A 12122-nucleotide genomic window follows, 5' to 3' on the forward strand; every position below is an offset into this window, starting at 1 on the left:
TCTTAAAGCAGACTAGTTACCTTTTGGTAGCTACCCTCAGATCATTAAAGTCTCATGTGCAATTATCTGTAATATTGCCCATTATAGATTCCACACAAGATGGTTCTGCTGCTCTCATTGTGGCAGCAGACTACTTAACTAGTAAAGGAACATAACAATGAGAAACAGAATTTTGCTTAAGCACAACACATTAACATTTTTATTGTGTAAGATTTTTTGTAAAAAAACATATGGCAGTATGAGACCGATTATTTTTTGTTGATAGTATTGAAATGCATAGTAACACTTTGGCTATAGTGTGCTTCGTGTACAATGCTACGTTTCGGATAGTGAAAAAATGCATATATCTATTTATTGTAATGTATATTTTGGGATATACATTGATGGTGACACCGTTTACTCTGGTTTTATATAGAAAGATGGGGTGCTGGGATATTTAAATTAATGTAGAACTGAATTACAGGTGTGAAATTTTCATTAAATATGTGATTATTGAGTAGATCGGATGTGATACATAAAGAAATTTAAAATCAGATGTCAGATTCTAAAAAAAAGTATTATTGTGTAATTTCTTGATTTGCTGCAATATTAAGGTAATAGAGGGCTCGCCAGTCATTCTTTATGACAAATGTCAGTATAAAAATTCCACTTTTGGAGTTTCCTCAATCACAGGTGGTTTCTTACCTCAGCGTAAATTCAAGTAATTGCCATAAGTGTAGACCCTTCCCTATCAATAGCATGCTTTTATGTTTTAGTGTCTGATTTAGAGTTTAGAGTTTAGTGGATAGGGTAATCCCTGTCTGGCAAACTCTCGGTGTGAGTGTCCTATTTAAAGTTGATTGCATGGTCAGCTTTCTGTCTGCAATATGGAGTTGGCCCTCCTGATGGAAAGCTGACTCCAATGGCCTGATGTAGCGCTGACAACCGGAGTACGGGCAGCACACTGTTAGCCCCATTTAGGACCGCCAGACCCAAACCCTGATATCCTCGATGACGTCGTCACTGATGCTCCTGCCTGCACCGTGACCTGCAGACACTGCTTGTAGAGAACCACTTCACACCGCAGTCCTCGTCTTACCTACGCTACCGCTCCAGGCTGACATCGACACCGCTGCCTGCACCGTTTTTTGGGCAGCCGCTCGTAGCTTACTTGAAGCACCGCCCCGTCCCACACCCCAGCCTTGGCCCACCAACGGCAGCGCCATCAACTCCAGATCGTCAATCGACACTACTGCTTGCACCATCACCTGTGGACCCCGCACACCGCCTTGCCCCATCTCGCACCACAGCCTTAGGTCTTCCGATGACAGCGCTTCAGGAACGATGTCATCGTTGCCTGCATCATGACCTGTCAGCACTGCAATGAGCACCGCCCCGCTTCGGACTGCAGCTGTGGTCCCACTGACACCGCTCGATGACAGTCTCCGAGCTGCTGCCTGCACCATGACCTGAGAGTCCGGCACGTTGTACCGCTCCACTTTACACTGCAGATCTGACACCTAGCGATGCCGGTGCTCCTGATTTCAAACTCATGGAGTTCGACCTGCAACGTGTGTGACTTCAAGGGCCCAATGACTCTTGCACTGACGTGCGGAACTGACGCCTGCTGACGCTGCTCTTCCGGAGCTCAACGCAAGGTCCGATGCCCTGCATCTTTAAAGGTACTGTTTTACGGGTCTTCCCGGCACCGTGGCTGTCCCGCAACGCCACGACTGGACGGAACTGTTGAATGTGTTTGCTCATGATGCTGTGAAAACCTCGGATGGAGCTATTGACTTCAAGGCACTGTATATAAAGTCTATTTTTGCATTAATTGTATTTTTATCGTTTTGGTCTTGTTTTATCCAGATAAATATTGGATATTTTTCTAAAACTGGTGTGGTGTCATTTTGCAGTGATTTCACTGTATTACTGCTGGGTCTTTGCAAATGCTCTACACACTGCCTCTGGCATAAGCCTGACTGCTCGTGCAAAGCTACCAAGGGGGAGAGCAGGGGTTATTTTAGACACGTAATCCCTTTATCCTGACTAGAGTGCTGGATTCTGTCTGGCTTAGGTGCAAACCCTAGCCAAACAGAAAACACATTTCTTACACACTATGAACTCCTCAGAGAAGTCAGGACCCTTTAGTACAGGTGCTGTGCACATGGCCTCCTTGAAGGACCAAAGGCTTTCTGGCAGGCCTCTGTCCAGGTGACCTGTCTAGCTGCTTCGTCCAAAACATCTCTGTTAAGGGGTAACAATGGTGCCATATCTCTTAACAAACCTGTTATAGTATCCTGTCAGGCCCAGGAAGGCCCTCACTTCCGATGAGGTTTTAGGGGTTTGCCAGGCTAGGATAGTCTCAATATTAGTCTTGAGGGGCTGCCCCTTGCCCCCGCCCACAACGTGGCCCAGATACATCACATAACTCTGCCCTATCTGGCACTTACTGCCCTAGTTAGTCAAGCCCACCGGCTGCAGGGCATGAAGTATCTCAAGGAGGTGGGACAGATGTTCCTCCCATATAGAGCTGCAGACAGCTATGTTGTCCACGTAGGTGGTACAGAATACCTATTTCCCAGCTAGGACCTTGTTGACCAACCTCTGAAAGGTGGCAGGGGCACCCTTCAAACCAAAGGGCATATCCCTAAACTGGAACTGGCCTTCAAGGGTTGAGAATATAGACCTCTCCTCTGCCCCCTCAGTCAGAGCAATTTGCCAGTACTCTGACGTCAGGTAAAAAGTATTGAGAAATTTGGCAGTGCTCAGCCTGTCTATGAGCTCCTCAACTTGCGAGATGGGATGTGCGTCAGTCTTTGTGATAGAATTGAGACTCCTGTAGTCCACATAGAACCTAAGTTCTGGGGTGGTGGCTGGTGGGTCAGCACCATGGGGCTGGACCAGGGACTGTTGGGGGGGCTAAGTCATCTCTAACGCCAGCATATTGGAAACCTCCTCTTTGATACTGGCCCTCACGGTGTCTGACAACCTGTAAATCTTATTTTTAAAAGATGACTTTCTCCATTGTCAATGTCATGGACGTGCAGGTGTGTGAGTCCGATGGTGAGGGAGACCAGAGAGGAAAAATGCCCCAGCAGCTGCAACATTCACTCTGCTGCTCTAGGGTCAGGGTAGAGGAGAGGTTGACACCCTCCACAGATCCATTGTGCTCTTGGGAAGAAAGGAGATGATGGAGAGGCTTACTCTTTTCTACTACTCCTTCATCTGTCACCAAGAGCATGCTCACTTTGGACCTCTCAAAGTGTAGTTTGAGGCAGATCACATTGGGCACCCTTAAGAGGTTTCTAGGGGTATTGCGATCCACTGAGTAGGTGGACTCCCCCTTCCTCACCTTCATCTCATATGGGCCTGTCCAGCAATCATGGAGAGCTCTGGGTTCCACAAGCTCCATAACCCACATAATCTGTCCCGGTTGAAACTCTACCAGAGTGGCCTGCTGGGCATACCAAAGTTTTATAACTTCTTGACAGGCCTCAAGGTTGCTGTTCGCCTTCTTCCAGAAGAAGTGCATCTGGTTGCAGAGGGCCAGCATGTAGTTGACAACATCCTGAGGGGATTCCTAGGAGCTTGCACCCACCCGTCTCTCATAAAATGAAGAGGTCCCCTAACAGGGTGGCCATATAGGAGTTCAGAGGGGCTAACCACATCCCCCTTCTGTGCTATCTCACTGTAGGCAAAGCGAAGGCATGGAATAAGGACGTGCCACTTATGCCTCATGGGATCAGGTAGGCCCATTAACATGCTCAAGACCAATGGATCGGGGGTGATAGGGTGTGAAGATCTTAGAAGTTACTCCGCACTCATCCCACATTGACTTCATGTACACTGACATGAAGTTAGTCCCTCTGTCAGACACTACCTCTTTCGGGAGGTAGTAAAATGAGAAATGAGATCAGCAAGAAAATGGAGGAGGAATGGAAAAAAAAGTTTGGAAGAAGACCACCCTAAGTCTGACAGGTCTAATAGTTTTCCAAAGCTTGGAAAGCTGGAAATAGTCATTATTAAGCAGTGCATTTATTTGGGAAATAAATAAGACGCCTCTGTAAAAAACGAGTCCTGGGTTTTTCCAATGTGAATGAAGTAGTTGATTCAGATTCAAGATTTAAAGACCTCTGAATTCAATACAAGCACATGTTTATAGTAGTGAAATGGAGTTTGCTACAAACATATTTTGAACTGCTGTAAAAACGGTGTTGCTTTGTTTTTCCGAACCTTGTAAAAATCACATATTCGTTGGAAACTTTCAAGACAAAGAGAATATCATAATACTTACGCAGCAAAAATGTCACACAGGAAAATTAAGGGAAAGTCTTCTAAAAATCTGGCCAGGCTAGATGATGAAAGACCAAATCTAATTAACCCATTTTGGAATTGAGTTTTAGAGGTAATTTATGTTTGTTAGGAAAACTTGATCAAATTCCAATGAGAGTTCATAGAAATTGTGTAACGTATAATTTGTGATATATTATGATATATATACTTTGGGGAACCAACAGTGTTGAATTCAGCAAAAACTGTAATGAAACAAAACAGAGGATGTAGTTTCCCAGTGGAAAAATAGAAAACCAGGAAAAAATTACAAACTGTAAAAGCAATCCGTTTTATCATGCATTATTTGAAAATGTACACCATAATTCACACACAAAGACCTTCGCAATACCGTGAATGGGACATTTTAAGCATTTTCAGGAATAATACTGCAATATTTGAGAACCCCAGAAAGTCATAAATCATTTCCCAAATGGAAGTGTAAATGAACACCTTGTTTTGTGAGTGAGGCCCAGCATGTATTTTTTAAGGAAACATCATTACATATTACTTCCCATATAGTTACAATGAAAGTGAAATAGACCTTTCCCTGGAATAAATTACTATGAAATGCAGTTTTAAATTCTGGCAACAGAAGACAATTTGTTGTGTATATTCATGCTATTAATATTGCTGCATAATGCATGTGGCTCACAATGTGCTCTGTTGTGGATGGTGCTACACTGCTTGCTATTTCGTCTGCAGTTTTAATGCTAGCACGGTGATGGGGATCATTGAAAACCCACTACATAAAACCCTATTTGCTGCGAGTAGGCTTGATTGACAGAAGTGTTTTGCTAACCGTATTGGAGAGGTCAACGTTGGATGTATATGCATGGGGTACAGCTATGCAAAACATATCTTTCTTATTTTGCTTTTTCCGTTGAAATGTATGCTCCTATACTTCAAATAACATTCAAATGAGCCAAAGATAACAATTTTGCATGTATAAAAAGTAACATTCTAAGAATATTTTCAGAAAAGCAGTATCAGATTAGGGTTAATTTTAACTGGTCAGCTTTGGAAACTGTGAGACGAGTATCCAGCTAAGAAGATGAGGTGATTTTTAAAAGCCTTGGAGTCAGGGGCGGCCGGCATGGCTCGCGGGTGTGGAGGGTGGCTTGGGTGGAGCGGGCTGCTTTGAAAAAATAAATAAATAAAACGTACCTTACCTTACCTGTGTTATGATTGGTCTGAGTGCCGTGACACGACACTCAGCTAGGGGCTGGGCATGTTCTCCATGCAGGCTGTAATTCAGCCGGCATGGAGAACAGGGAAATGCGCATGACTGTTTAGGGTGCCGAGAGGGCCGACCAAACAATCATTCCGCATAGGAGTGTTCTACCACTCCTCCCCTGCAGCTCTGCCTCGCCCCCTCACGCACTGTCGCAGCAGGAGGAAAAAATTCAATGATAATAACATTTTCTTATTGTCTTTGTATTTCTTCCTTTCTTTGCAGCTCCTGGCAGTGGGTCGTTGCTCCTCCAGCTTAGCGGAGGAGCTACCACTGCTTGAGGTCCAACCCTCTCTGAAGGCCCAATACACTAATACCTGTTCGCAAACCATAATGTATAAACTGCAAAATAGTTTGCAAACTGGTGTGCAATTTACAAAGCATCCTGTGTACAGAGAGGTCACATCACAAATTACTCAGTTGCACAAAGTTAATTAGCAACTATATATTTGTGACCCCAGTGATTGGCCTGAATGCAGGGTGGAGGCATGTGAGGAACCGGAGACCTGCATTTGCATTCGCAAACACAAAATAATTTTTCAACACATCTTTTCCATTAAGGGGACAGGTACTTCTTTAAAACAAAATCGTTTTGGAAAACAACAGGGTGTGCAGGCAGTTCCTGATTCCCGAAGACAAAGCTACTTCTCTATCCATTAGCACCCCGAAATAAGAGTCAGTAACTTTTCCATGATTTTCTAACAGCATATAAAGTCACAAAATACTGATACATTTGTTTATGAATTGCAATTAGGAGGGGACTCCCCTTTTACTCCACCGATTAATTGCCACTTATCAAGTGTCAAAAAAGACACTTTGCAAGCCAAAAAGGATTTTACAACTCACAAAGGGGCATATTCTCAAGGAGCTATTGCCGAGTTATCGGCCCTTTATTGCAGCAAAAGTCGCGATAAATCTATCGCCCCATTCACAAGCTGGTGCAAACAGCCGATATCAGCAGTTTTTCGGCGATAGCATCCTCAAAAAACATCGCCACGGTTGACCCCGGCAACTATAGCTAATGAGAAGCAGAGTAGGCGTTCCCGAGCAAAAAGCCGATAAAACACAACACCTCAACATACTCAACGACCAGCCAAATCTGCGATAAGAACACAAAATATGCGATAAGGTGAGTTAGCAGCAGGAAATTAACACCTGCGCTATTCTGGTGCAAAGTCAGACTACAACCAGCACCAGAAAAGGGAGCCCAGCCCAGAGCCACACCTGAAGACCAACAGATGCCATGGAGCCAATGATCATGCTGCACGGAGCCCCAACAGGGCCACAACACCCATCACAACCACCCCCAGGACCGCCACCCCCACCTCCCCCCCAGACCACCACAGAGGCAGCGCAGACCAAGACAGCGTACCTTCAGAAAATGCACCAACCTCACAGACCTAACACCAGAGAATGTCATTGCCCACCACAGGCTCAAAAGGACAACCATCCCACGCATCCTGACCACCATTGCCCACACAGTGAACAACGAACATCCCTCTGCAGACAAAGCTGCTGGCTGTGCCTCACATGTTGGAATCTGGGACCATCCAACCAACAACCGCCAGAGTTGGAGGAGTCTCACAGCCAGCCCTATCAATGTTCTTCACAATTGTCTTGGATGCAATCATCAGCTTGGTACCCAGTACCTATACTCCCCCCACACTGCGCAGGAACAGCTGGAGACCAAACAAGGCGTCTATGCCATAGCTGGCTTCCAGCACATGTTAGGGGGCAATTGACTGCACACATGTCCTACTCGTGCCCCCCTGGTGACACTGCACACAGTTACCTCAACAGAAAGCACACACATTCCATCAATGTGCAGGCAACAGTAGACCACTTGGCAATTGCGACTAATGTCGTAGCCAACTACCCAGGCAGTGTGCATGATTCCTACTCCTACCGACAGGCCATCATCAACCAGCACTAACAGAATGGCACCCATGGAAATACACTGCTCATTGTCAAGTACCAAATGAACACACCACACACCTCAACTCCACAATCATTCAATTTACAACTCTGGGAATGCACATGTCACAGACTCACATTCCACATTCCAAACAACATGGTCACCCACCAGATATGACAGCATAACTTACTGTGGCAACCTGGGCTAGCCATGTACATGAGCCACCAACGGCATGGCACCTCAGCCACTCAATAGCGGTATGTGGGGAGAGGTGGGAACCAGGCATGTACAACGGAGGCAAGTGGCCCATGAATGAGAAGGTAAGCAATGATAAGTGTGGTGGAGATGTGCTGGACAGACTGCAGTATGCAGACCACATACATATCCATGTCTACATGCACTGCTGGTGTATGGAGTGTAGTGGACAGTGGACACAACTATGTCACCCCAGCCAGTGGGGAAGATCCCAGAAATGTAGCTTGTGATGTCCCCCCTTTGTAAGCATGAGCGGAGTGGGCCGGCATGTGTCAAGGAGGGCCCACCACGTGCCCGCGAGGTTAGTAGCCTGCTCAGACCATCACGGCCTCCGCGACACATGCCCGCTGCACTCCTTTCTCTTTGACATACTCCACTGGCATACACAGCTGCCAAGTCGGCCACACATTTGGAACTGAGTCTCGATTACGCAATGGCAGATTAGACACTTTATTGCAGAGTTTATAACACTGTACCCCCTTCGATGTGGTGCCACCAGCTCTGTGCCTAGCATCCGAAGGACACCTGTCTGGGAACCCTTGCTGACTACTGCCTTCGGCCTACACTGCAGTTGAGTAGTTCACACAGCTGGAACTGAGTCTTGATTTGTGTATGGCAGAGTTCATATCATTGAACGCATGGAGAGGAGTAAGAGGAAGACGTGGTTCAGTCCGGAGGAAAAAAGGATCCTTGTTACGGAGGTGATCAAACACTGCCAACAACTGCTCTGGTGTCACTAACTCTGTGCATTGCGAGCCAACAACACATGGCTGTGGGCACCTGCTGACCACTGCCTCGGGCCTACACTGCGGTTGAGTAGCTCACACATTGGGAATTCAGTCTTGATTTATTTATGGCAGCTTTGATATCATTTAACTGGCCTCATCGCAGACTGCATACCCCTTCAGCTCTGGTGCCACTAAGTCTGTTCCCCGACAGCCATGGAAACTTTCTGGTTGAACTTTGGGGGTGACTGAGTCTATGGACTGGGGGTTGTCTTCATTTGGCAAAAACAAGGCTTTAGCATTCCACTCCTCAGATTGCCACTTCCGGATGGCTTCTACCCTCTGCATCATGCCCTGGAGGATGCCTTCCACGGTCCCCCGCAACCCTCCGCCACATTTACCTCAGACATCGATGAGGACCCGCTCAGCTTGCGTGGCCCATCTCACTGCACCGCAAGTCACCGTCCCGTGGCGGTGTGCCTGTGCCGGCCGTAGTGCATCCAGGGCCACTAACTCTGTGCAGCTTAAGTCAGGGACCCTGTCCGGTGAGATATTGGATGGCCTCTGAGACGATGGCCTTGGGGTCATCAACGCCATGTGTCTGTGGCCCTGCTCTGTCCGCTGCCTCCAGCCTCAACTGCGGTCCACCAGGGCTCACACATCAAATCGAGTTCTGACCGGCCAGGACGTCGCATCACCACAGGAGGCACACGCCATCACCACCCGAACCACCTCCAACCGCCAACTGCCAGATTCAAAACAGACGTACTGGCAGGCTAACGGAGTTGCTCACACCTGTCGTGGATGCAAACATCTGCCTGATACCCTGCTCAGCACTCCAGCTGCCACTAACTCAGTGCACCACGACTCATGGGCCATTTCTGAATGAGTTGTGTGCTGTGGTGAGCTCACGCAGCAGTGTCACCTCAGGCAGTGTGGGAGACCTGGGACAATGATGAAGAAGATGATGCATGTGTAACACACTCCACTGCAGCTGCATCAGGAATAACCAGAAGAGACACAATCCTAGACATTTTCTTCAAATGAGCACGCTCAGCTCTAGTGCCCCAACCTTAGTGCACTGCAACTCACGGACACTTCTGTTTGCAGATTGGGTGACCTCTGTACTTGCTCCGGCTACCACCATGATACTCCACAGTTGTCTTTGTAATTCTGGTGTTTTCTCTTTCCGTTTTAAAGGTTTCACTGTTCAAGTTGTTGTCAGCACCAACCACTCCATGCGGGCTGGTTTAGACTCACCCCACACCCATCCAGCACAGGTGTCACTGTACATGTGACCCTGGCAATAAAGGGGCCGGGCGCCTGTGCCCATAGCCAGTTCCACAAACTATCTGCGTGTGTCCGTGTGGTCATGATGTATGCATGAGGGCCCAAGGGCCTACAACATTACATTGTGCTGTGTACAGCGGACAAAACCATGTCACCGCTGGCAGCGGGCAAGACCTTGGACATGCAGCTTTGTCGTCACCCACTCAATACGTAAGAGGAGTGGACTGGGCCGTCGTACAGAGGTCCAGCGTGGAGGTGTGAATGATGATTCTGGAGCTCTGGGCGTGGTTCATTGCAGGAAATGTGCAAATGCATGTGTATCTGTCGCGGTGTGGGTCTCCTTTGTGGGGTGTAGGTGGTCCCTGATGGGACTTGAACACTCACGTATGGGATCTACTTCAGCTTCCATGAGCTCTGACACCACCCGCACCTGTTCGGCCACCTCCTTTTACCATTCTGACACCTGGAATTGGAATGCGATGTGTGCCTAGGTGAAGTGCTGGGAGCCAGCCGTGGTGGCGGGTGCTTCCTGCTCTGTGGTCTGTGCAGGGGCTGGGTTCTCCTCTGTCTAGCTTGCCTGCCCTGCTCCTGGGGGTGGGTTGCCTGAGATGTCCATGGGCTGTTGTAGGGCGTTGGTGTCGAAGGTGTGGTGGTTCTTTCCAGCATCACTGATGAGTAGTCTGGTCTGCTCTGCTGGAGGTGTTGTTTGTCCCTCTGCAATGTGAAGGGGAGATGCATGTTGACATTGTGTTGACATGTATGTTGGCACATTGTTCTAGTTTACTTGCAGACTGTATGACAATGTACATTGTGACTGTTTGGGAGGTGCCTTATATTTGATGCTGGACAGTGGACATTTGGACTACATGACGGATGTGTGGTTGTACACGTGCATTTCCATCTCACAGTTTTCTGCCATGTTAGATGTGATTGGCCTGTTTCTGCGCATGAACCAACCCAGTTGTGTCCTCTGTTCTGCAGTGTTGGTGTTGCACTTTGTGCCACATTGTCGTCGGATGTGCTGTTATTGCTATGTGTTTGTGCTGTAATGTGCCACGGGGATCAGGGATATGATCCAGGGTCATTGTGGGTGTGCAGTGTGCTACACATCATTGTGCTTGTGTGACATTGTGCCCATCTCCCCCATCCCCACAGGCCCTGGTCGTTACTCACCCTGTTGATGTTGTGTCAGGTCCTATAGAGCTGTGTCCGGACTCCCACCTCCTGTCGCCATTGCTGCCTTCCTGTTGGCAGTGAGTTTGTGCTTGGTTTGGCTTTTCACATTATGCCAGCACCTCTTGCCTTCCGCCATAAATCTCCTCGACAATCCGACTGCATTCACATTTGTCATGTTGATGTTCAGTGGATGGTAGTGTTCTGTCACCTCCGTGACGCTGATCTGGTTTTCCTGCGGACTGCACCCCATCTGCCTCTTCCTCTTCTCCTTGGCCTTCCCCGACCATGAGGTTCCTTGCTGGTGGTCTGTGGGGCTTGTGATGTTCACTTTGGCCTCTGCACTCGGTCTGGGTGCATCCATGGAGCTACGCAGTTTCTTTTTTTCTCCCTTTTTTTGTTGCTTTTTCTAGTGCATTTTCCCGCATGACGCATGGGAACTGCAGTGCTGTCGCTGGTTTTCGCTGATTTTTGTATCGCTATTGGCCTCATCGCAGCTTATTTTTGCATTCGTGTTTCGCATTTTTGCGGCGTCGCATTGACTTTATCGCGGACATTTGACGCCTTGTGATAAGCCTATCGCATGGTACCACCGGCTTGAGAATGCCACGTTACCACAGAGTTCATTTCCCGCGATAGACTGCGATGTGAAGAGTTGTGTTAAGTTAAATTTGTGATGGTTAACACACATTCTTGAGAATATCCCCCTAAATGCTTTTGATACTTTACATCTTAGCATTTCGCAATCTCAAAGTCCGATTTTGAGAACCACATGCTTTGTCCACCAGCTTAAAAGGAAATATGAAAATAGGTTTTGCTGTTATAAAATCAGGAAACACCTGAAATGAGAAGGCCTCAAGATAACTCTCCTGTTGATCCAAATCCCTACAAACATCAAATTGTGTGAGTGAAGAATAATAGCAGGGAAAAGGTGGATTTGAGCACCAATGAAACCACTCTGTACAGCCCTGTTTTTGTGATGCAACAAATCAGATCTGAACATCTGGGTGGAGGGATTCTTTTAGCTTAGCTACTTTGTGAGGGCCTGCTTTAACAGCTCCCACTAAACTCTTGGCAATTGCTCTTCAATCTTGTAGTGAATAATCTTAATAACCCTCTTATGTTCCTGATCCTTTTGTTTCATTCATCAACTATTTGAGAAACACATTTAAGCAACAGGTTCATTGGTCCCATTAAATCTAGCGTCAAGGCCTCTGTC

The 12122-nt window shown here is 47.2% G+C and overlaps 1 protein-coding gene across 1 annotated transcript in view; it reads right to left on the reverse strand.

Moving 5' to 3' along the window:
- LOC146822848 (cadherin-9-like) overlaps positions 1-12122 on the reverse strand; it is an 860888-nt gene that overhangs the window by 645649 nt on the left and 203117 nt on the right. The gene's annotated exons all lie outside the window — the stretch shown is intronic.

The sequence above is a fragment of the Triturus cristatus genome, chromosome 5_2 (assembly GCF_964204655.1).
Source record: "Triturus cristatus chromosome 5_2, aTriCri1.1, whole genome shotgun sequence".
Lineage (NCBI taxonomy): Eukaryota > Metazoa > Chordata > Amphibia > Caudata > Salamandridae > Triturus > Triturus cristatus.